The sequence below is a fragment of the Hesperophylax consimilis genome, chromosome 15 (genome assembly GCF_061612785.1).
Source record: "Hesperophylax consimilis isolate HC1 chromosome 15, BYU_Hcon_1.0, whole genome shotgun sequence".
Lineage (NCBI taxonomy): Eukaryota > Metazoa > Arthropoda > Insecta > Trichoptera > Limnephilidae > Hesperophylax > Hesperophylax consimilis.
The window spans coordinates 5,447,722-5,473,604 of NC_142850.1; the positions used below are offsets into that span (position 1 = coordinate 5,447,722).

General features: G+C 31.5%; 1 protein-coding gene across 1 annotated transcript in view; it reads left to right on the forward strand.

Annotated features, from left to right (window-relative positions):
• Positions 1-6,576: 6,576 nt before the first annotated feature.
• The window catches only part of Tk (Tachykinin), a 228,930-nt gene continuing 209,623 nt past the window's right edge, over positions 6,577-25,883 (forward strand). The window contains exon 1 of the mRNA XM_089640170.1: positions 6,577-6,732. The gene's annotated coding sequence lies outside the window, so the exon portion shown is untranslated. The remainder of the gene's footprint in view (positions 6,733-25,883) is intronic.

Sequence of the window (25,883 nt, forward strand, 5' to 3'; positions counted from 1 at the left end):
TTTCGCGTTACATTTTAAATAAAATAAGAATTAGACCAGTTGTTTTGATGCACATAATTGATTATTATTGTTGTCTTATAATTTTGGGGGGTCAAACACCAATTGACCTAAGGGAAGAACCGCCACTGCTCAACATACAAATTAAGTTCACTAAAAATACACCAGCAACGTGGGATGGTAAGATTCTTACTAAGTACCTACCTACGAAGAAATTATAAAGACGAGTAAAGGATGTACAGTACATGGCGTCTGGAAACTCAAAGTATAAGCGGGAAACTGGGAATCTCACTATCGAGTAATTTGAGTATTAAGTTGGTATTTTTCAAATCAAATTTGAGAAAAAATTGGTTATAATCAAAATTATTTTCAACAAATAAAAAAATGTATAAATACATACACCGAGAAGAAAATTGACAATGTTCGTATTTGATATAATGATTCTGAGGCAGTATATTTTATAAAATAATACTCATTTTATTGTATGAAATTGTTAATTCAAGATTTGACTGCCCTGACGCTACACGTTTGTTCCCACTACATATACTTCCGAAATGTACTTTTATATAATATGTATCCATCGACACCCTTATTTAAGGACACAAAATTACTAGACAGATATATATATATATATATATATATAGGTACATGCACTCACAATGTACTGTACAAACAAACAAAAGCTTCATAGTCTTGTAGATCACAGTTATACAACAAGACTAAGAACAGAACGGATGATAGTACCAAAGATGAATAGATCGTTTGGAAAACGTTTCCATATATACCTTGCTCCTAAGGTGTATAATGAGTTCAAGCAGCAATGCAGTAAGGTTAAAACATGGTTAAAACAGACCCTCTTCAAAAGCAAATTACCGTATGGCTGATAGAACGTGGCAGAACGAAATCGGAAAGCTTCCTGAATGAAATTATTGTCTAACTGAAGGAAGACCCTTAAGTGAAATCAGTCCGACTTAATCCCTATTATCGTAAATATATTTATAATTTTTGTTTTTGTATAACCATTTGTTTTACGATATATGTATAAATACATTGTATTATTGTTTTTACATTTTCTTATTTATGTCACAATACAGGCATTTGCCTAGTTTGGGGTGTTAATAATAAATAAAATAAAATACTCGATGGAATATATTATTTCACAACAATAACTTTGTGTTCTATTCTGTTACGGAGAGAATACATAGACTGAGCAATGAGCTTATTGTTTCTTTACATTGTGTCATTTTTATGATAGAATTTTTAACCTCACTAGAACAAGCCTACGTTGAGGTTAATAATTTTACAAAACAATAAAAATAACCAAAAGATTTTATTTTGAGAGAACGATATTGTTACGTTAATACAAATTGGGTATGAATTGAGTACCTACATGGTCCTTTTAAGCTAATTCCGGGCAATTCATTATAATATAATGTGCTTATAGACGTCGCTGATATTTTCGATTTAGATTCGCTCGACGACAATTCTGGTTCATCGCTCCTAAAGTATACAATGCCCTAAAAACCGATATAAAGTCATTAAAAAAGTATTTAATCTATCATTTATTTAGTTTTACCTTTATTTTTATTTCTAATAAGGTTTCTATAATTATTGAAGACAATATAAGCGATTTCTAAACAAAAATCTGAAACAGAAAAGGATACGGTCAAATCTAGGACTCGAACCCAGGACCCTTGTCTTGCTGGGGCAAAAAAATGAAGAAAATGTTGTTAGTTCTTATTCAAAGTATGATACTGTTAAATGTGACCGAAGGGGATAGGGTCCCATTAGCTCAGTGGAAGAGCATTGCCCCGGCAAGGTAAGGGTCCGGGGTTCGAGTCCTAGATGTGACCGTATCCTTTTCTGATTTTTCTGTTTCAGATTTTCGTTTAGAAATCGCTAATATTGTCTTCAATAATTAAATATTACAATTTGAGGGTTTACTCAATAAAGATATTCCAAAAAATGAAAAAAATATAGTAAAATGCATTTTTTTTCATCATATCAATTTCTTTTTCGTTGTTTTATTATTGTAATTCTTACATAAATCATGTACGACTACCATAATACGGGCATAAGCCTAGTATGGTAGTTGGGAAAATTATCAAAATTGTAATTTTCTAAAATTTATATAACAAAAAACCATAAACGGATAAAGCCATTGCACGCAACGTTGCAATTCTGAATGGTGGTCTTACACCAGGGCGATACTGAGAATATCTTCATTTCTGGAACGTGCTAATGTACTATATATTATTTTTAAAGAACAATTTGTGAAATAACAAGAATTCATCAAATAAAATTTACTTGCGCACGCCGGGATTTGAACCCGTGACCACCAGCTTGCTATTCGAGAGCCTTATCCCTCGACCACGGAGGCCTTCAATATATGTCATATGTTATTTCTTGTAATATATGTTATAATTTAATCTGTTCATTTTGATAATGATATATTGAAACATTTAAAAACTTTTTCTACTTATTTTGTATTTTGACCGTTACCGGTTTCAGTTTATTATAGCCATCTTCGGAATGACACAATTATTTCTTAAAATACCAGCCTGAAGATGGCCATAGTAGACTAAAACCGGTAACGGCCAAAAAAAAAAGAATTAAAAAAAAGTTTAAAATTTGTTTTAATATATAATTTTTTTTTATTGTTGATACATTATTTTACAATATTTCATATTCTAATTCAGTAATGTTGGCCTCACTGGTTTGTTAACCCGTGCTGAGGCCCCCATTTTATAATATAAGAATTTATACATAAAAAAAAAAACAACATTAAAATAAAGATAAATTTAAACTAAAAATAAAGATTAAAAATTAAAATATAATTATCACACTAAAATAAAAATATTAAAAGAGAATGGAAATCGGCATTTATAATGATTTATGTGTTTGTGCGTGTTGCGTGTTTTATATATTTTTTTGTGTTGCGTGTATATGTTTTATTCTTTTATGTTATAGAATTTTGGTAATATTGTCTTTTTTGTTCTTTAATCCATTTTTTTATTTTGTGTTTGAATTTATTTTTATTTTCCTCAATTTTTGTTTCAAGTGGAAGACTGTTGAATGCTTTAATAGCGTGGTATATATGGTGTCTTTGTCCAAAGGTAGTGTTTACCGTCGAAGTTTTTATGTTTTCTTTGTACGCTTGTCTGACCGGTCTATTAGTGATATTTTGTGTTTGTTGGGGTTTATTTTTTTGGTCGAAAATGTAGTTTAGTAGTGTTTTAACATATAATTGGCGTATATCACGTACGTCACAGCTTTTAAATATTTGGTCTGTGTCGGTTAGTTTATGTTTTTTGAGTATTACCTCTAATATCGTTTTCTGTGCGATTTCTATTTGAGCGATAGCTGCGTTTGTTGCTCCTCTCCAAGCAATTATTCCATATTCTATTATTGATTGGCATAGTGGCATTATAATGGAATTTCACCACGACTTGTCAGTCTCCAAAATAGAAATATATCTGTACCCCGCTACGCGTTGCTGATGCTCAGTCTGTCTATGCAGATAGAGCTAGTTGATATTACGTCCAACAGATGGCGCTGTTTTTCTGAAAAGCATCACAGGTAACATCTATATAATATGGATATATTATATACACGCGTATTCGAATGCAACGATGCGATGTGTCAAAATTACAAAGCAATCGGTGAAGATCTTTTGGAGCTTTAAGATTTCGAAGAAACAAACATTTACATTATATAGATAATTCAATCTGTCATAAAGTTTTTTATGGTTGTATAAATTTGGTTGCATCCTTCGTTTGTGTTTTATGTTTATTGGAAGGCTATTCCAGTAAAAGGAGGTTTTATGTTTCTTGGAAGGCTATTCCAGTAAAAGGAGGTTTTATGTTTATTGGAAGGCTATTCCAGTAAAAGGAGGTTTTGTGTGAGTAAATTTTCACTTTCAGAAATAATTAACTAAATAATTAATAAAATAAAATACTTTTTTGTTTTAAAACCACGATATTTATTAATTTAAGAACCGACCGGTTTCGCTTTACTTAAGCATCAGCAGGGTATTAATTAGTATTAATTTGTACCCTGATGATGCTTAAGTAAAGCGAAACCGATCGGTTCTTAAATTAATAAATATCGTGGTTTTAAAACAAAAAAGTATTTTATTTTATTAAATATGTCAAACCACAAAGTGATTGCTTTCTACAATAACTAAATAATTGCCTGTTTTTCCCTTTATTTGTATTTATTATCAGTCTATACTCATCTCCACTGTATTTAGATGTTCCTAATTACTCAATAATTAGTAAGTAACAGAATACTATTTATGTACAACAACACATATAGATAATCCAGAAGTTTCAATTGTTCCTATTTACTATACGTTTCATAATGTTATTCTATATTACTTATAATTAGTTTAACTCGCTTACCAAGCACAAGAACCAGTTTCTTCTTTGGTGAGATTTCGAATATAAATATATTTTGTTACCATATGTTCTTATATAAAATCACTGTACCCATTATATATTAAATAAAAAAAAAAAAAAATTTTTTTGTGTTGTTGAGTGTTTAAGTCGAAATTTGTCTGGATAACTGACATGCTAGATCGACTGTGTATGTCTATTTTATTTATATTTATAAGACTTATTTGTGTATAAATTGAAGTTCCTGAAAATAATAGCGAAAACAAATAATCTTAATAATGGACTCTCTCTTATGAATACAAATAAACAAAGAACTCGCCGCAAAGTATAATTTATCCAGAATAAGTTATAAGCACAGTAATGCCTTCAGGAGTTCAGACAGCTGCCAAATAACTTATTGCATTGGTGGGGAAACCAACAGAAGTTCTCTGTATTCTTAAAGGGATGGACCTCCTATTGATGAAACTTTTCTCCCTTAATTTGTTTTACCAGATCAACGCGTACCTAAACCATACAAGATACACGTTTAATGAGAATTATTTACGAATGTGACTAGTTATTTGAAACTTCAATATAATTAAAAAAAAAAAAAATTCCTCGTATCTTATTTTGTAGTATGTTGAGTGTTTTTACAAAGATAATAAAATGCTACGCTGGGTATTGGACTCTGAACTCAAGGGATTAGATCCTGGGACTTATTCTAGGACGGAGAAGTCCTTTAATATCCTCTACCACTACAAATAGAATTTAATTCTTATTAGCAGTACGTTTTAATTCACTTTTATTTAAAAAAGTTGTATTGAGTTGAATAGAAAATTTAGGTACTGAACTGGCTAAGGAAAGATACAAGTAGACTGAATTCTGTGGAAATGAGATCCCTGAGGCACATGTGTGGTAAAATTATGTACGATCGTGTGAGGAATGTGGAGATCCGCAAAAAATGCAAGATAAGATTAAGAAAGGGACGCTTAGATGGTTTGGGCATGTAAAACAAACGAACGAAGAAAGTAGTGTAAGGAGAATATATAACTCAAATGTGAATGGATAAATAAGTCGGGGACGCCCGAGGAAGATGTTAGAATGAGTTTGAATCTGGCCAAAAGAATTGAAATTGAAGAGTATGTATGAAACGATGTATGAATGTGAATGAAACAAGGAATGTGTGTTAAGACCGAGTTTTTTAGCGGTCCGTAAACCTACCCCTGAAGAGAAACGGTTAGTTAGTTAAAAATTGTGTATTTGTGGCACATATCAGAGTGGTTGTGAAGAGTACCAGAGAATGGCCCTGGTGAAAAAGCACCATTCAGAATTGAAACGTTGTTTGAAATGACTTTAGCCGTGTTTGGTAATCTACTCTTAATAACCAAGCATTGCCGAACCTTCCTCTATTCCATCTACTTCCATACACACTCTCTTCAGCCTCTCAACATCCCCCAAATCGGGATTCCATGATCCCACTGGCTTCGGACAGTTGAGAACTGGTCATTTATTTATTTCCGAAATTTTTAGGTTAAATTTTAATTTAGTTGGACTAATCGAAACTCAAGTATTTTTCTACTACTTAAACGTGTAAATTTTATTTCGTCATAATGAGAATTAAATTCACAATATAATTTTTTCAGAAAGTTTTTTATAAGTTGTTTCTCAAACGCATATTATTTTAATGGAAAGTTGAGATATCATTAACAATGACGATTATGAGCAATTAATTTTTTTACGATGTGTATGGTGAGCAATGGCGTCATGAAAATAACACAGTTTTTATGGAATTTTGAGGTTATTAAAACAAATATATTCAGTTCGCTAATATGTTCATTTATAGAGATGTTTATATAAATGTTTTAATAAAATGTACTTACGCAAGAAATCTGCGTCATTTTGAAACTGTAATAATTTTATTCGCCCTCTATAAAACGAATACAAGTTTGGTACGGAATCAATTCAGTGAAAACGCGTGGGGTTTTGGAAAATCCGTGAGAAACTGAGAAGCGATATTATATTATTATCTCTTCGAATTCAACACTTTTCTTCGCGAAGGCTAGGATTCTTCTCGGCCTATGATTGGTTGCGACGGTCCGTGACGTCATGGGTGGGTAATTCCTGATTGGTCGGGCCACCCGCCCTCGAAGGGTATAAAGGGCGCGTTGGCCACGAAGGAGCGCAGTTTAACCCCAGCAGCCAGCCGAGGAGGACAGACGACACGCGGCCGCAACGGTTGCCTAATAAAAGGCTGTTTTTACGTTTTTAGTTATACGTCATTCAGTTTTGAAAGTGTTCGGAGAATCGTTAAACTACAACTGCAAACAAACTGCAGGGAAATCTTCAAGGACGACAAAAAGTAAGTTTTTAAAACTTTTTAATATGATTTTATTTATTGTTTTGGAAAATTTTTAACGATGTAGTTTTGCGAGGTATTTAGCAAACCGGCTAAAATGTGGTTTCTTAATTTATTCCTGCTGTTAAAATTAACCGCAACGCATTTCACCGCATAACTATCAATGACGTTTTGATATGGTTACCTGCAATATTTTTAATTTTTCCAAAAGTAGGTGTTAGTAGAAAAACATGGTTTATGTAATTTGGATAGTGATAACAGACAATTTTATTTTATAATTTTGAACAGTTGTAACAAATATTTATTTAAATTACAATGTGAACTGTCAAAGACAATAGTAAATATTTCATTTTATATCAAAAAAGAATCTACCTTTATTCTACTTGATTTAAATAAAAAACAAAAAGAGTACAAGTTGAAAACGACAGCTTATCAGGAAAACGATTTCAAATTTATAAACTGTGATTCCTTCTTTTGGGCGATTTAAGTAACTAATGCCTAACAAAAAAACTAATGCCTATTTTTAATTTATATATATTTTTGAGACCACCAAGATATTGCCCAAGAAATCGTAAAAATTAAAGAATCGAAAATTATTTTTATATCTAGCATGATAGATTTCCTTCGCTAGTATTTTAATAAATGCGTGGTATAATTAACATTTTTTGTTTTATTAACATTTTTTGATTATAACGCGAACACTTAATTTACTGCTATTAAATTGAGCTTTAATTTCCCTCTTGAAATTTAAGAAGGTGTGTGTAAATATTTTCCGTATAAACTCCGTGAAATCAAGAATAAATAAATATCATCTGTTAAACATAATAATTATTTAATAACAAACAATAATGTTTCACTTTGAGTTTTTGGTTTTCTTATTAAACATCTTTATTTTGTGAATACCACAATAATACTGATAATCATTTTTCATTTATTTAAAAAAAACTATTTGTAATAAAATACTTACAAGACATACGGCTAGTGTTCATATTTATAATTTTTAGTCTACAACCGTTAGCTTAAATCTTAGTAACTTTAGTAGGAGACAAGGATAAATGAAACCAATACGTCCAAGTGGCTAGTAATGATATTTTGAAACTAATAAATTATTCATTTAAGATTAAAAAAATAGCTCTGGATTATGCAGATAAATATTAACAATTTTAAGCCGCCCTTCTCAAAATAATAAAAATACTGTGTTGAAATATTTACCTCCTAATTTAAATTAGCATATTTATGTCGCATTTCTTAAAGACAATGCTCGTAGAGTTGATTCTAATGAATTGTGCCAACAGAAGTTTATCACGCTTTCTCTGTCGTTATAAAAATTATAATATTTGATGGCTCTTAAACTTAAGGTACCTACGAGAAATAATTAAGGCATTTTTAAACTTAAAGACTTCAAAACACATTTTTTTCGGAGAGTTATAAAATGTTAAATCTGTTTTTTGCACCTTTACAGAAGTAGCTTTTTTATTTTATCATATTAAATCTAACAACAAATATTCAAGGATATTATTTCTAGAAAAAAAGGAATTATGAAAAAAATCTTCTTTTAAGATGAATGGTAAATTTCAGATAATTCACCGCAATTCATTCACATGAAAAAATGATCTCAAAAACTTAATTATAAATACAAACTACAATTTTTTTTACTACGTACGTAAGATCTAATTATAAAATCTATTGAATTTATTCCACAAATCTGAACCTCTTCATAGTCCGCAACGTTTTAAAAAAAATGTCTTAACGATTTTTTCTTATTTTGTTAGTCTTAACCAAACAGCTGAGAAGATTTTTTGTCAAATTTTATGATTTCGATCGTTTAAACAAAACGAAAGTTAACCATAAACTATCAAAAAATATTTTTTTTATATGAATTATATTCGAGAAGAAGAAAAATTAACACGCTTTTCAAGGGCGTATCGCTTAAGGTAGATTTTAATATTTTACACAATACAAAAAGTTACCAGTAGGTTTAAAAAAAGTTTATTTTTTCATATTTTGCAAACATATGCGATCAGGGTGAAAAACATTACGAATTCATCTGTGAATTTTGTTTGTACGAAGCAATATATTTTTAGCGAAAAGATTGAAACTTGGAATAGATTATATAACTTTTAATATGAATATTGCTATGGTAAAAATTTAAGGAATATTGTTTAAAAAAATCCAGAATTAACGAACCAATCTATAAGTATTTTGTAAAGTCATTGTTAGGCATCACGAAGAACTTGAACAAAGTATTTTTCTATATTACGTTAAACATATCGATGCAGAATAAATTCTACAGTGTATGTATCTAATATGCAATATGTTGTTACTGACTTGTTTCGTCGAGTTTTAACACATTTTTGATGAAACTGAATTAAAAAACGTAGTTCAAAAAATAACGCAGATAAGCTGTGCATATTCCAAGTAGCCAGAGATCGCATTATGAGAGTTTTTGCAGGTTCAGACTTCACAAAATAGATTTACTAATCAACAGTTCAGATTTAATTCTAATCAGAAAAAAAATTACATTATTATTAATTTATTAAACGCCCTAGTGGGCTTTTCTTAAAAAAAAATCCATCTATTTGTATCAATGTAAACTCTTAAAAATTAATACAATAAAGAAAAATGTAAAGATAATGATAAAAAAGGTTGCATAAAACAACACAGAACAAAATACACATGAACAGTGAAAAACACAACAGAATAATGACAAAAAAAGTCGCAAAAAAACACAGAAGAAAATTCATAATTGAAAATGTGAACAGGAACTAAGAATCCTCACACATATAATTGAGTTTAAAAGATTCAACAAAACATAAAAGTAGAAGCGAAGAAGTTATATGGGTACATATGTCTATTTGTGTCTAGAAGAATAAAAGTGAGAGAATAGACAACATTTATACTCATTAGTTTTAAGATGAAATATATCACCCATTATATCAGAGGTGGAGTTTTTTTTTCAAACGTTTCCTCGAGTGATGTCAATATAATCATTTTCCACTATCAAGCGCGTTTCTCTATTCACTTTATGACTCAGCAGACAGACGTGATTTATTAAAACTATTAGTAACTTTCATAATACATCGCAACAAGTGTTTAAGCAGCTGCATTTATCCTGTTATTATATATTGACGAAATGCAAAAATATTACAATTTTTATGAACATCTCCAACATCGTCATAATATATTCATATTTTACTGATAGTTTATTAGGAAAACTTTCAATTCATTCATTAAAGGCCTGCAATCCTATTTTTAACAGGAATGCGAATAATTTGGAGAGATTTTAAATAAATTATCAATATTTTATATGAGTAAGTTTACTGTAATTGCGTCTTTCCAGAGGTTTACTAACCTTCCACTTCACTGTTTCCCTCAATCCATCCAACCACAACAAGTTTCTAGAGGCTAACTTCACTTCTGGCAAGGTTTCCAAAGTACTGAAAGATCCTGACTCCGGCGTATCTGTGATTTACATGTCTTGCAGAATTAATGCGTTCTTGAATCGAGGGATTCGTGAAGGTTTAAATTCCCTAAAACTGGACCAGACATTTAGATTACAAACCAAACCACACTTTTGTGTTAGACATTATCTCGTTAGCTTGTTAAGCCAGCAATTCTTTAGACACAAATAGTAATATTCCATGAAATAAATCAACACATTCCTACCTACCATGCACGTAATAGTCCCGCTATGAAGCATGGAGAAAAATTATCCTATCAAAATAGTGATAGCATGCCAAAAATAAAATATTAGTCATTCAGAATATATCGAAAACACGTGTTCTTTTCATAAAATATAACATCATGACGGAATGTGACAATATCAGTATGTCAATATTAATATCAATATTTGTTAAATTAACCGTATTTCATATCAGTAAGTTTTCTCCGTGGATGAAGTGATTCAAAGCACAAAGAAAAAAAAATGTGAAGAAAGAAAAGTTTTGAGTCTGTCTGTAACTCAATTCAATGAACTCTGGAACTCAGATTTCCTTTGAATTAAAGTGTCATTTTCAAAATTAGAACTGATTGGAGCGATAAATCGTAGTACCTACTTATAAAATTATATTTTTTTACAAGATATCGTTTTATAAATATTTCATCAGTAATTTTGTTAGTACTTTAAGTAGGCAGCTACTCATAATAATTTTAATGTGTTTTTACAGCAATTTTTTTTTAATAATTAATTCTATGTATTTGAAATGTGTGTTTCTTTTGTTTAAATTTCTTATTTCTTAAAGGGCTTGGGTTTTTTTTAGCTGACACATAATAAAATATCTATCAATTATACTAACCCGTAATTTTTCACGGGTCTGTGCTATATCCTGTAAAATATGTGGTAATCAACCATCAGATTTATATAAAACAACTTGTATGTAACAGATGTAACAATCATCTTTTACGCGTAAATTCCCGAAAATTTTAATATGCATCTTAATCATCATAACTTTTCCGTTATTGTTGAAGAATTTTCAATTAGGTTTTCCTGTAACAATTAGCTTTAACAAGTCCATTGCGAATGAAGTTTGATATATTAGGAAGATGTTCACAGAATTTTAAACAGATAGGTATTTGTGTTTGTGACTTTCACGAAGAGCATTAACTTCAGCACAAGATTGATAAGTTTATTTCTTACATGAAAAACTTTAAAAAAAATAACGGTTAGCAGATGAGTGAACAAATAATATGTGTAGGGCTCCCTCTCGGGCGTCGCTCTGTGGGCGAAATTTAAAAAAAAACGAATTAAATTGTTTTCGAAATTTTAAGAATATTTTAGTGTTTATTTGAATAGCTAAAACACGCACGAAGGCAGCTTGGCACCATCGCGAAATGTGTAATAAGCTGAGTGTCCATGAAAGAATTATTCAGTTGGTTTCCAAAGCATGAGCAAAGACGGTTGTGTATTAAGTGACGTTTGGATTAATTTACAAAAGATTGTTATGGATGACGTTTCTCAATATATTTTTTAATCAATTTACTAAATTATATGTAATTATCACACGTGTGTGACATTTCAGCTAACGTCTAATGTACCACTAATTTTGTTTTAAACTCATATATAAATAAGTGTTTAGAAAAAAACGTAATATGAGTATATTTTGAGCCATTTATAAGTTGTTTTCATCTTTTTTCCTTCCTTAAACAGTTTTGTTATTTTTAGAAAGGCCTATATGTGAAAAAATATTTTAAGCATTACGGGGTTGTGATGGATGTGGTAGTTACAGAGTGATGATTTAGATTGTGCTGACAACGAAGACGTATTTAACACAATAGATTTTGTACCATTTTTCTGTTTAAAAAAGTATGTAAACACTTATTTTCCGTGTTTTTGTGTACATTAAAATTAAAATATGTAAATTTAAAATGAAAATCGATTAAATCTATAAATATTTGTGAATTTTCAAAATGTTCCATACTATTTTGTTGAGATTTCACAACTGAGAGATTATATATCTGTACAAAAAATGCACTACCACATACTTGAAAAACAATTAATTCGCGATTTTTCTTCATTCCGTCCACTGTGCGTCGTGAGTTAAATTCTTTGGAATTTTCTGTCATTCATCATTCCAGAAGCAAATTTTATGCTTATAATGATGGAAGAGGGAGTATTATTTTCGGACATTCGCGATTTGTTAGTCATAAAATGTTTGTTTTAATTTCTTAGAAATATTAAACAAGTCGCGATGAAGGAAAACGGGTAAAAAAAGTATGCATAGAAGTTCTTAGAATCAATTATCTTTATGTGCAACATAAAAACATACATTGGTTTTTGACCCCTAATAAATTTTTTGTAAAATCCTAATAAATTATACACGTGTTCATGCACCTGAATTTGCCTTGATAATATATAATAACTAAATGTGTAAACATTACAATTTTTATGCACATGTGTTCCGACGGCATGATAATACATACCTCTTCTACTAAAAGATTAACAAAAATCTATCAATTTATTCGTTATGGGCATGCAATACCGTTTTGAAGAGATTCTTAATTGTAATGAGTCCATTATCAACAAACAAAACAATATATTGTCTTACAGACCTCAGATCTTAGACATGTTCCCTTTCACAGCACGTTCCATCCCCTCTCCCCCACTCCTCACTTTCCCTATTCAATTCACGTCCACACTCTACAAACCCACTTCAAGTAATAGATACATTATGTTGACCCATTGTTTTGTAATGTTAAGTTAGTATATATTTTAGCCCTGGAGAAGGAACGGTTGTTCGAAACCGGTCGGCGTTCCAAAGCAAAGTTCCATTGTTTCATTCATTTATTAAGAATCTCTTCAAATTATTGGTAATTCCGATTAAAAATGGGTTTGCTGGCCTTACGAATGAATTAACAGGTTTCCTGATAAACTTTTAGAAAACTACGAATATATTATCATGATGCAGGAACACGTGTTCATAAAAAATCTAATATTTTTGCATTACAAGGAAAATCGACCAATGAATCATAAATTGATATTTTATCAATAAGGCCTATTAATTTATCGTGAAGGCAAAAATTGATTTCTCTCAGTGGTCTTAGAAAAAAATTCTCATGTGTTTCAGTGATTACATGTGTGTTTCATAATTATTATTCAAAATTTTGCACAAAACCCAAAGCTGAAAACGCGTTCACAATTCAGAACTTTTTCGCTTGATTCCGGGAGCCGGAAGATAATAAATTGTCAAAATTAAGAGCCTAAAGTCGGGGAACTCCTAAAATTACCTGCATTAATTAACCCTAGCCGTAGCACTTAATTGCGTCATAACTTTTTTACGAAAAAAACACTGAAAACCAGTTTATTTCTTTGTAATCTTCAGTCCTGAAAAATTTTGAATTTGATGGATAAAAAGCTGGTACAGAAAGAGTTGATATATAATAAGTGTCACAAATTCTACTTCAATCTTTCGTATAATTTTGAAATTTGCCATTTTAATCAAAATTAATGTATAAATTCAACTTCCCTCTCTCCACAATTTGACACGATTTCCCAGAACACCCTTGAAAGGAAAATCTTGGGTGAAAGACAGAAACATTGAAAAAAAAAATTAATTGTCACAAAACTAGGATAGTTTAGTTTACCATAATTAGCAAACATATTAAGGTGGCTTGTTCTGGGGATAAGAAACTAGATGAAGACAGCAGGAGAATGACACGAGTTGAGACTATTTCTTAAGACGGCCAAGAATCTTCAAGGGTTGTAGTGCTGTATGAGTTTTAATTAGGTATTCTCTCAATTAAAGCTTTTCTTTTGCTTTGCTGTTCGCGCAGTATTTATGGGAGTATTTGTAAAGACTTGATAAGATAGGAATCTCTAAATCAAATTTAGCAATTGTCCTACCTTCCCAATGTAGCCATTCTAAAATGTTGCCATAACCGGAATAATTGTTCTAAGAAAAAGAAGATGTTAAACTCTATATTTGACAGTATGCTCAGTGATTCCCCATACAGGGAGGAATGGTGAGACATAGACCGCGGAAAAAATATGAATTTAACATTCATATTACTAGTGAAGCATCTTGCATCTGCGAGATGTTTTTTTCCAATTTGTCCTTATCTTATGTTCCAGAAGCCCAGATTTAAAATAATTAGGAATACTGTCCACCGAGTTTAGCGGATGCGTAGAAATTAATTGTCCAATATAACATAATGGTGTTGCAAAGGGCTTATCCCAGCAGCACCTCCTAACACCAACTCATACAGTGAAGTCCCAGTTTCGCTATACCACTTTCTGTAATGACAATGAAAATCGTGAATAATAAAAATTTGATTAATATGTGACAGTATCAACATCAATTAATTTTTATCATCATAAAATCTGGCGTTGATATGATGCATATTTTTTCCATGAGTTAATTTCACGCGTAGATAAATTTCGGGATAAAAAAACGTGAAAGCGTAATAAATCCGGGAAATACGGTATTGCGTATTAACCGATGAAAAGCTGCACTAAATAACAGCTTGTTTCTGAAATTGACACGTAGGTACTCTTCATTCACAAGCACACAGTAATCCAATCACCTGTCAATTGTTGGTCGCATTCAATGCGATTCTCTACCCGTGCTTTACATCTCATAATGGACCGAATACGATGCTGGTTACGTATTTAACTTAATATGGATAGCAGATACTGCTGACCGTATGTTGTGGAATAATTGAGTACACGTGTCTTTATTTTTATTAATCTTACAAGTTGTTTAACTCCAGGCTAATTTGTTCGGTTTTGAGAACATACAGATATTACCCGTAGAATCGTAGAGTCGTTTTCGAAACACTTCGTATGATCTCACAGAAATAGTTGTGTCTCCCTTACTGTAATAGTGAGAAATATGATCTAAACGGTCTTAGAAAGAGAAAACACTACAATGTTTGCTGCTTTAACCCTTCTATCAACATCCCAATCAGCTTTTTCCAACTCTCGTATTTCTACTTCCCAAATACGAAACTCATCTTGTACTAATACTTTTGCTATTTTTGCATTGAATTTATTGAATCATCAAAGCAAAGTTTAGATACTGTTTGCATCCAGTGGCGTGCAGTCTATATAGGCACACAAGCACTGCCTATTCTATCTTATTCGTATAAAAATATAAATTGTATTACACATTCGAATAATACGCGCTACGTACCTAAACTAAGAATCGTAGCGTCACGTGCGCTGTACCGACCGCTATAAGGTATCAACGGCAGAAACGAAATATGCAAACGATCACACGTCATATTCCAAATCGTTGTATTCATTCGACATAAAAAACGAACATCAGTGTGCCATGTTCGATCAAGGGACGGCTCGTTTGTGTAAGTGTCGAAAGGGCGTGCCTTTCGACACTTACACAAATGTAGCATTATCTTAGGTAATACTGCTTATATTAACTTCCATTTATTATTTTATCTTAACTTTTTCCTATACATGAATAATATTTCAACATTAAAAATCTTATATTCTTCTTTAGTTCGTAGTCAAGTCCAATATAATTCTTCGGTAAAATTTAAGTCTCTAGCCACTTCTAGCCGTTCGTTTCGTCCTATAGTAACAGAAATACCAACAAAACAAAATGAAATTTGACAATATAGTTTGAAAATGGACGGTCTCGTTTCACAAAACGAAAGCTAATTTTAATTTTACGTAATTGAAATTATAATTGCAATATTTTCCACCGCCCCAAATGCAAAAAGTTGTGTTATACGATATTTAAGGTGAATCTAAAGGTTTTATCTAAAAAATATTCATAATAAGCGAGGCCAGCGCGATCGAAATTTTACCAATTCTTCTATCTGGTCCCCTCACTTCAAAATCCACTCTGACTCCATTGAAAAAAATCAGCTTAAATTCCTAAGATACATTAACTATAAACTCGGTCTACCAATTGATACAATAAACTACAATCACTTGTTGAAAGAACAAAACTTATTAGAACTCTCAAATACAAGACTTGTTTCCGACTTGATTTTTATTTATAATATTGTTAATGGTATTATAGACAACCCTGATTTATTAAGACTAATTACCTTCCATATACCTATAAGAACTAGTCGATCCAAAACTCTTTTTAATTTCAACAAAAATATCAGGACTGAGTCATTTAGATACTCTCTTATACCTAGATTGCAAGCAGTTGGCAATGTTTTCTCAGAAGTAGTAAATGTGTTCAACTGCACGGAATATAGTTAAAAGAAGGCTATAATAGCATACCTCAATAATCAATGTCAGGAATGATGATATTCTTCTGAATGGCTCCCATATCATATTTTATCGATAGTCTTGTCAACAGGCGGAAAGCTGCGTTGCTGATGATGGCCTATAACTTGTTGAACGGTCACATCAACAATCCAGAAATTTTGAATAAAATTTTATTTTACGTCCCTGATAACTTCGCAAGAGCGCGTAGACACAAACCATTCATTCTTCCGAGATGTAGGACTAACTTACCATCAGCAATGCCTCTCGGAAGAATGATAGGCCTTCTTAACTCACTAGCCTCTGACATCGACATTTTCCACCTGCGCATCACTAAATTTAAATTGCTAATTAGGCAATTATGATTGTATAATGTATCTTTGTTAATGGATATTTTTATTCTGTAAATATACATGTAAAATATAAATAAATAAATAAATAATTTTACTACATCTTAACTATTTACTTCAGATATCTAATAGTGTTAGCTAACATATGTATTAAAAATATTATTTCTCATCCATAAGTATCATTGAATCGCTAACAGCCCTGAATTGTTATTCACTACTCAGTTATTCCAAGTACAATTAATTTTGTGGGTAACAATAACCTCACTACTATTATCCTAGACACCTCATACTTCGACTTAAGACAGGTCTTATACTTATACAAGCCTAGTATTAATTAGTTCAACTATTGTTACACTGGTATATATTTCTTTCGAATTATGAATTGTCTTACTGCACTTATAACTTATAACTGCATCACTTGCAATAGTGTTTTTGTGTACACATTAATTGTTCTTTAATTTGTTGCTATTATTATCCTGTTTACCACTGTACGCTTGTAATTCGATTATCACTGTAAGCCATTTTATTGCGTTTGAATAAATAAATAAATAAATAATATTGTTATCCCTGTAGGAGATAACATACACTTTCAGTTACGTCTTCACATTAATGGTATCCAACTTTATAATTTATATTTTAGTAATAGTTATGAATGTATCAAATAAAATGTAAATAATCATTTATGTATCTAATACGTCTGTCTCGACACAGGTTTATCCTAGTCAGACAGATTTCGAAAAATACATGTAAAAGAAAATAAATTAAATAGATGAATAAAAAAAAAAATCAGCGCCTTCGGTTGGTACTTCTTGAATACGTTATCATTGAAATTAACATATCATATTATGTTGGTTTTCTTTTATATAAATATGTGTAAAATTTATATAATCCAGTAATATGCATAATTGTAGCAATTATTTGGATATTTGCCAACTTGTATTTTTTTAAATATATATCGACTAATAAGCTGTTTTTTCTACTGCTCACCCTGATAAAAAAAAACTCTGTGCACCCCACTGTTCGCATTCTCTGGCGAGGGACAGCAATCCACAATTGAAAAGGCATTATATATATATTATGTTTATTAACTAGCACCTGAATACAGGATGATTCCCAGTCGGACTACCTTTTCCATTTCCTCCCGATTCAAATATGTTATAAAGCTATTTCCTCCGGTTGTGAACCTTTTGTGGGTTCACATGCTCTAACATATTAAAATCATACGAAACAGAACAATAGTTCTGATTGGTGTATAATTGCTTACCTATGTTTATAATATTATTCCCTTTCCGTAAAGATTAAATTTTGCATAATGTTGTCATTATTACCACATAACCACATCCTAGAGAGGGTTCCATGATAACTCATAACAGTGACAATTCAACACACTTTTAAAAAGTGATATGAAGTCATTAGAAACGATGAAAAAAATTTTTTTTAACCTAACCTAACCTAGTTAATAAAGTTTTTGTTTCATCACTTTCCATGACTTTATATAACTTTTTAAAGATATGATGATTTATCCGGTCACCCCTAGAGAGTAGTGCAGGAGGTTACTTATAAATGGCACTAGATAGGTTACCCATAGATGGCGAATAGCTGGATAATGTAGATGTTGAGATTATAATACGTACTATTGCAACCTCAAGGTCAAGACCCAGAATAATTCACACCGCCAACTAAATAAGCCATTAGAGCTCATTATTATTTAACACAAGTAAGGTCCAAAGTATTTAGTAGAACCCGAAATTTAAAGAGTTTGTGAGACAAACCTGAAGTTACTGATAAAATATTAGTCATTCAGAATATATCCAGAACACGTATTCTTTTCCGAATAGATATCATGACGGCATGCTAAAATATAAGTACGTCGGTATCAATATCAGTATTTCTATGAACACGTGTTCCGCCGTCCGCATTAAATATTTGCTTTGACTTATACTTCGTTATGAACTCTTTCAATTCATTCTTGATAGGCCCGCAGTCCCATTATTAATAAATAAAAACAAATAAATTAACAGTATATTATAGTATTATTTCATAGCAATCATGCGAGATCTTCTTTTGACGATTTTTCAGTACTGAGAAGCAAGCATTGGTACTCTGCTGAATTTATTTTTTCCATTTCTTGGGATAAACCAAAAAATGATGTTTTATTTATATCTAATTTTTTTTTATTAGTTTCAATTGCAAAGTTTGTAATTCTTTATTTAAAAATAAATATTTAAATCTGAACACACAAATATAAAATAAAAAATTCTATTAAAAAGGAAACCAACACGGAAAAAAAAGTATTGCCGATTTATTAAAATGCTTACTCAAACGGGACTGCAGGTCTTTAAAATAAACCCTTTAGTACATTCATAATATATCGGAACACGTGTTTATGCATTTGCGTTTTTCCTGATAATACACAATGACGACATGCTAAAATATTACAATTTTTATGAACACGTGTTCGAACGTCGCGATAACACATTCGTGTTTTACTGAAAGTATATTATTAGGAAACCTATCAATTCATTGGTAAAAGGCCTGCAATTCCGTTTTTAGTAAAATGCAATAAATGTTTTTTTTTGTATTTTTCCAATACCGTAACTATAAAGTATAGTTTTTGTTAGTAAATATTTCCTTAAGAAAAACTCTGTGTACATTTTATTGCGATTAATTGGTAGATTATTGAGTTATTTTCAATTAATAGATGGAGATTGCTGCTTTTGTTCTGGAACGTTGGACACTGCCGGTTTTGTTCCAAACACATGTGGATTTTGCTACTTTTGTTACGAACTGAAAAGGCCATTTTTTTAGGTTACAGTAAAACACGGAAATCAGTAATAAGTATCATTTTACATATTTATTCGGAAAGACATATTTTACAACACAAGACAATTTACATATTGGAAAGACAATTGTACAGAATGTATGCAGCGGTAGTGCAATGCGATAGATTCCATATTTTGAAAAAATTAGGCAAAGTAACAACGGTACAAAAAATAAGAACAGAACAGAAAATAAATTAATACTAATATGTAACTCTTAAAATAATTAATTACACAAAACAAACAAAATAGTGACGAATAAAAGACACAGTATCCTGACATCATAAATAATATTATTATTTTCTAAAATTTCTGAAATATTTTCTAGTGAATTTAATTTCAAATTAAAAAAAATACAAAAGTAGCTTATCCAGTAATTATTAATTAAGTATAAAATAATATTGAAAAATGGTCATAATAAAGAACAAAAATTGTTGAATGAGCGGGAATTGTTTTGCCGAATTCTGAAAAAAAAAAGTTGTATATTAAATTGGTTAGTACCAAATAATAAAATTAAGATAAATATTTCAGTATCCTCTTTATCATAATATTACACTTTATCTTAATATTTCGCGGGTACTAAAAACATATGTATGGGCATTTCACCAAACGGACAAAAGTTTGATGTTTACAGTAACATTATATGCATTACTAACCTCTATTTTTTGGCAACATTCCTCTTCGACATTTCTGGTTTTTTCGCACGCTTCCTTGCCATTTATGGTGTAACTTCACTTGGAAAACATTTCATCTTTGATTTCAATAAAGTTTACAGTAATATAAATCACCTTTTCACCACAAAAACATTAAAAAACCGAGCTTATGTATAACACCAGCTGTTCACACTTTGTATGGAGTGGCCATTTTGAATATCATATTTCTGGTTCTCTGATTGGCTCAAACAAAAACTATTGTTTTTGTTCCGTAACCTAAAGGAGATTGCCATGTTTGTTGTGGAACTAAATATTAAAATTCAAAAATGTATGGGAAATTGTCGTTTATGCTCCGAAACCTTTGCAGCAGTCGATAGTATTTTTGATTCTCTGTCCATCGCCATATCTAACTCATTTTACACCAATGGTGGAGATTGCTGTCTTTGTTTCAACACGCCTCATATGTTACGACGCAAATGCGAATGGTAGCAGAAGTCGATGACGCTCGAGAAAGACATGGCACGATCGAGTGAATCAGATACTTGAGTCAGGTCATGTCAAGAGTCAGAATAATAGAAGAGTATCTATGAGACGATGTATGAATGTGAATGAGGCAAGAAGTGTGTGCCAAGACGCAGTTGCTTGGTCGGTCCGTCCTCTCTGACTATCCCTGCGGGGAAACGGCGCGATGTTTAATTAGTTAGTTTTAGTTTTCTCCGTGTACATTGCCTTTACAGATGGGTATAGAACTACCAGATTATATTTTCATGATTTATTAAAGTGAATATTTATTTTCCAATGTCTCTAATACTATTCCAACCATCAACAAGCATGTGACGATTGATTTGCATAAAGTGGTTTGAATGTCAGAGGCTGTAGTAAAATTATAATGGAATATAGGAAATAGGGAACCGGCAGGAAGCGGCCAATCAAAGCCCCGGCGGTCATCCGCTTTTAATTACTTTAATCCTGTTAGACTCACCCGGCGCGGCGCCAGGAGCGGGGAACCCTTTATTATCTGAATACATCCTGAAAAGGGTAGATGGCATGTTACTGCAAAAAACCTCCATTTATAATGCATTATTTTCGTATTAATGAAATGTATTTTTATCATTATTTATTTACTGTACTCAGTACCTTCAAATAAATTTTAAAAAATAAACACACATAATGCCAACAAAATTTTAAATTTAATATTTACAATCAGGCTATTGGAATTTTTTAAAAACTATTTAACAAATACATGTGAAATGTTTTGTGCAATCTTTTAATGTTATTAAAAGTATCTGCACTTCTGCATATTGGTTGTGTATGCGTAGTTTAAGGGAGTATGTAAATTAATTGGTATTGACATTACTGTTACAGTGAAAGATATTCTCAGTTCGTGTGACTCTATTAGGAACATGAAATGAAATCATTTGCAATTATTGCAACTGATTTCATAAATAAAAGCTCACGGGCAGTTTCAAAGAATTTGAAAAATTCATAAAATTTCGTAGTTCTTTTTCAAGTTTTGTGAAAATTCTATTTAAGTTTTGTTATTATTTCAGTTCTGTAAAATAACTGGCCCATAATGATAAAATAAAAGAACTTGAATAGAACCTTTACAGAACTTAAAAATATATTTGCATTTTATGATTTTTTACGTGAATGGGTGGGAATGACTCCACAATAATGGGAAATTTCCCAATTTTTAAAAGATATCTGATAAATATGTAATATGTAATGAATTTTACAATACTATCCTAATTGTATGCAACACGGAGAAAAATGAGTACCTACGGCGTTTTTAAAACCAAAATACTGTCAAAAGTGAAACTGCATGACCATCACTTAGTAAAATGTTGGTCATTCAGAATATACTTGAACACGTGTTAAATATAATGGACGATAACGAAAAAAATAATTTTAAGAACACGTATTTCGACTGCCTTATAACGCATTCGTGCTTTATTGATAGTTTCTTATAAAATTTGTCATTTTTTGTGTCTAAAAAACTAACTAAACATCACGCCGTTTCTCCTAAAGAGTTGCCGAGAGGATAGACAGCTTCACTCTCATTGCTTTATTATAATTAAGGCATCGTAGTATTCTTTCATGCAACTCGACACAATTTCTCCTAGTTTTTCATAAAACACTTTTACTATACAATACAAATAAATTTCTTCATATGAAGGGGTTACTTTGTGATGTGACATTATAATTTAAAATTAATCAATAACTTGTAAACATCACTTATAGGTAAACACTTAATGCCGACCGGGTTTCGCTACAACCGTAGCTTCATCAGGGCAGTATAATATTAAACATCTAAAATATAAATTAACATGTGTTGATATCACGGTAAGCGGACAGTCTGAGCTACAGTGGAAGAGGTAGGGATAGGTGGGAGATTGAGATGCGAGTGCTCTTTGTCAATAGGGAACAATCTGAGTATAGGGATTTTATTTAGGTTTATTTGGTTGTTGATGTTTGCTATTGACGTTTTTGGCTTTCCTTAACTCTAGCGCCTCTAAGTTATCCAACCTAAGACCTATTCCGTTTTTATGTAATAGACTGACGCCAGTATTTTTGTCAAACGTATGGTTGGTTGATATGAGATGATTTGCAAATTCGGAGAACCCATTACTGTTTGCATCTTAGGTGTTCTTTGACTCGCGTGTTGATATTACGTGCTGTTTTGCCTATGTAAAACGCGGGACAATCACTACATTGCAGTGAGTAAATACCTGAATGATTTAACCGATGTTTTTTGTCCTTAACGTTCATCAAAAATTTACCTATACTATTGTTAGTATAGATAAATTTTTGATGAACGTAAATAAAAGCCCTATAGTATAGTAATTACCTATAAGTGATGTTTACAAAGTTATTGTTTAATTTTAAACAAATAAATGTATTAAAAAAGAGGGAAACCGCACTCAAGCGTCCCAACTGCTCCCAACCGTCTGGAGCAGTGAGACTATGGCATCCCCAATTATGGCATGTTGAGAGGCTGAAGGTAGTGAGGAGGGAAATGAGATGGAAAACAGGAAGGTGGATAAGTAGCTGGCTATTCAGATCTGGTCAACAAACACGGCTAAAGCCATTTCAAGAAACGTTTCTATTCTGATTGGCGATCTTACACCAGGGCGATACTGAGAAAATCTTTCACTCAAATAAATATACTACATGTTATACTAAATGAGTAAATTGTGAAATGAAGAAAAATTAATTAAATATAATTTACTCGCGCACGCCAGGATTAAAACCCGCGACCTCCAGTTTACTAGTCGAGAGCCTTACCCCTCACTACTAAGTCTTACCTCCTACTTACTACTCTTTTGTTATTCATACTCTTGATATGACCCTACCCGACTAAAATATTTGATTCACTTGGTCGTGCCATGTATTTATCGACATAGCGACCTGTAAGGAGTTGTTGTTAATTACCTGAATTAGTTTTATTAATTCAGTATTTACTTAACCAGCTAAAAATATGGATGAGCTGTTGAGAAAATGTGGTATTTATTATATTATATGTTTATGTTAGGTTCAATGATTAAGGTTTATGGTTAATAACCGTGGCGGCTCGTGACTTTGGGTGTACTAGAGTGCTAATATTATTAAAAATGGCATTTCTGATGTTGTTGTAGCTGAAAACCATTTTTTATTTTGTTTCTAAAAACGATTTTATGTACAAAGATTTTCAGAAAAGTTCAGTTTAGCGGTGCGCCGCACGGATTTCCTGAAAATCTTCATACAAAAAATCAATTTTTCAAAAGAAAAAAAAACCTCGTTTTCAGCTAAAACAACATCAATAATGCAATTTTTTCTAATATTAGAATTCTAGTACACCAAAAAGACACGAGCTGCCACTTTCGACGACCCCAAGCATTTTCTTATGGGCTTCTCATTTCTTATGGGCTTTTAAACTATAGAAATTCCAATTTGATATGTCAAGTATTTAAGCTAATATAAGGAGGATAGTTATTTTGGGTACTACCTACTCCCCCGCTTGGCTGCGGGATAGTTAAAATCATATGCTCTAGGAAAAAAACTTTCAATTTTGGAGGCGGGTATGAGTACCTCCGCCAGGTAATCATTCATTGGATAATCAACTGGTTTAGGAAGATCTTTTTACCTCTCCAGCAGAACTCAAACGTCCTTAACTCTTGGTTACCCTGACACACAGATTTCTATCCATCTCACATACCTTTATCCTTTCCATATATTCCTCTCCTTCTTTTCCTTAAAAAACCCTCCACGCAGCATGTCCAAAGAACAAGGCCCAGAGGGAATTTATTTTCCTCAGTGCCTCCTGTGTGGAGCTAATGTAAAAAAACATTAGCATGAAAATTTTATCATTTTAATACGTTATTTTTAACACCGTATTTTTAGATTTTATTTTATTTCAATTTTATTTGTAATCCTCGCAATAATGTTATTACCGTGTTCATGCGTAGAACTTGCAATCACATATATTTGATAATATATATCAGCGTACGCGCTTTGAATATCGTTAAAAAGCTGGTAGAGTTCAACATTAACATAATCAACATTTTTATAATACAAAAATTAACGTGATATTGTAATAACCAGATGAAAAAAGTGAATATTTGGCGTTATTCAATATAAATTTAATAAAACAATATATCGTCGCTGTGAAATCAAACCGGCATATATGCAAAATGCTAGTTTTTCACCAGAGCGCTTTAAAGATTTCGCATATGATATTTTCCTTTTAACGTCCGTTTGGTTCACCTCAAAGCCACCTTATGAATGAATAAAATTTAGACGAATACTGCTTATTGAATTAGTAGTTGCAAATAAATCGAAAATTGCTTAAATTAAGAGTAAAATGCAGATGTGCCAGTATGGCTTTAAAATCAGTGTAATATTTGCTTTTGTGTCATAGTGGCTTCTTCTTTTGGAACCTGTTTTAGGTATAAAAAAAGATAATGTTGTCAATGAAAAAATAATTTATTGCTTCACATTTTTTTTATAAACAATTAACATAAAACTGCTCTTCCCTTTGCTGGTAACTTCAAAGTTTCCCAATCGTTTATGGAAATCTGAATAAATTGACGGTATTATCCCGGCGGTAAGTAACTTTAGGATACCATTTTTCTTCTTCTCATCAATGGTCTCTTGGAATAAGCTTGCATCAGAACAGGATTCACGCTCCCATTGCCCCGTTTATTCCTTTTCTTCGCCTCCTCCCAGGCATGTGATCTGTAGAATGTTTTGAAGTAAAAGTTGCCGTCGTCTTTAATTACTTTAAACATTCGAATGTCCAAAATGGGTAAAATTACCTGGGGGTCCTTCAGAGCTTTTATATCAAAAAGTCCTCATGACTCAACTCATGAACCAGGTAAGGCTTGCTACTTTTCTTTGCCGTTTTCATGGCCATGACGTATTGGGAAGGTAAGTATATCGGTCCGCTTCAAAGTGCTCTTTTAACTTATTTTTCAATGGTTGAGTGGGCCGAATCCACCTTGTTTTGGTTGTGGCCCTTTACTAAAAATTTGTGAGTGATATATTTTATGTTTTTTAATGTTGTAACAGCATATTTGTACATTGCCATCATAAAGTTATTTTTTTGTTTTCCACAACATTTATCGTTGTCAAAGACAACGTCTATTGGACAGTCAGCTTTGTCATTTAAGGACGGGTT